This window comes from Agrilus planipennis, unplaced genomic scaffold, assembly GCF_000699045.2.
Source record: "Agrilus planipennis isolate EAB-ADULT unplaced genomic scaffold, Apla_2.0 scaffold34, whole genome shotgun sequence".
NCBI classification, from domain to species: Eukaryota; Metazoa; Arthropoda; class Insecta; order Coleoptera; family Buprestidae; genus Agrilus; species Agrilus planipennis.
The window spans coordinates 324,588-325,894 of NW_020439170.1; positions in this window are offsets into that span (position 1 = coordinate 324,588).

The window sequence follows — 1,307 nt, forward strand, 5'->3', positions numbered from 1 at the left end:
AAAAAATACTTTTAAAAAGACCTTTTGCGACTTATGCTCTCCTGATACAAATTTTCAGATTTAACAAAATTTTCAGTTTTGCGTCACATACGAGGGACGTTCGAAAAGTTATGGAAAAAATACTTTTAAAAAGACCTTTTGCGACTTATGCTCTCCTGATACAAATTTTCAGATTTACCAAAATTTTCAGTTTTGCGTCATGTACGAGGGCCGGTCGAAAAGTTATCGAAAAACAAATTTTTGATTTTTTCCATTATTTTCCGACCAACCCTCGTATTTGGCTCAAAACCGAAAATTTTCATAAATTCCGAAATTTGTATTAGGAGAGCATAAGTTGCATTGGGTCTTTTTCTAAGTTCAGAATTAAAGCGCGGGATTAGCTTCAGATTTCTTTCAAATTGTTCAGCTTCTGTGCATGACTGGTAATTTTCAAAAATTGACACAATTTCTTTTCATTTTACAGTATTTATGCTATTTTATTCTTTACTGTTGTTCAAGCCTTAGGACNTGAAAATTTGTATCAGGAGAGCATAAGTCGCAAAAGGTCTTTTTAAAAGTATTTTTTTCCAAAACTTTTCGACCGGCCTTCGTATGGACGCAAAACTGAAAATTTTGTTAAATCTGAAAATTTGTATCAGGAGAGCATAAGTCGCAAAGGGTCTTTTTAAAAGTTTCAATTTTTAGCGCCCGATCAACTATATCGCATTTGTTTTTCGTTTTTCTACATCGTTCGGCCTTGAAACGTTTAATTGTACTATTACTCATAATTTATGTTCATTTCCAGTAATATAACTATGAATTAAATTTCTCAAAAGATGTCTTAGTGTTATATTTAATAAGTAAAACGCTGTTTATATCAAAATGAGGTTTATTTAGCAATTTTATTATTTATTTTATTTAAATAAAATACAATTTGTTCAATAATACTTTTATTGTTGCAAATTAATAGCATTTATAAGAAACACAACGTATGAACATCGATAGATAAGTATTTCAAATAACAATACTTTAATATAAACAAAATATTCAAGATATAATACATTCTAACGACTTATTAAAGTTAAAAATAAAATACCTGTAAGAGACAAGAAAATCAATAAAATTTCAAAGAAAATACATTTCTTATACATAAACTGTCATACCATTATTATTTAAATGCAAGATTAGGGAGAAAAAAGCCTTCCTAACCTTCTGTGGCCTCCGCATCTCCCCTTATAGCCACCCTATCCACCCAAAACGAACATTAATTTTGAAAGCGTAAACAAATAATTAATTTAATTTAACGTTAATTAAGATGAGAATACTTG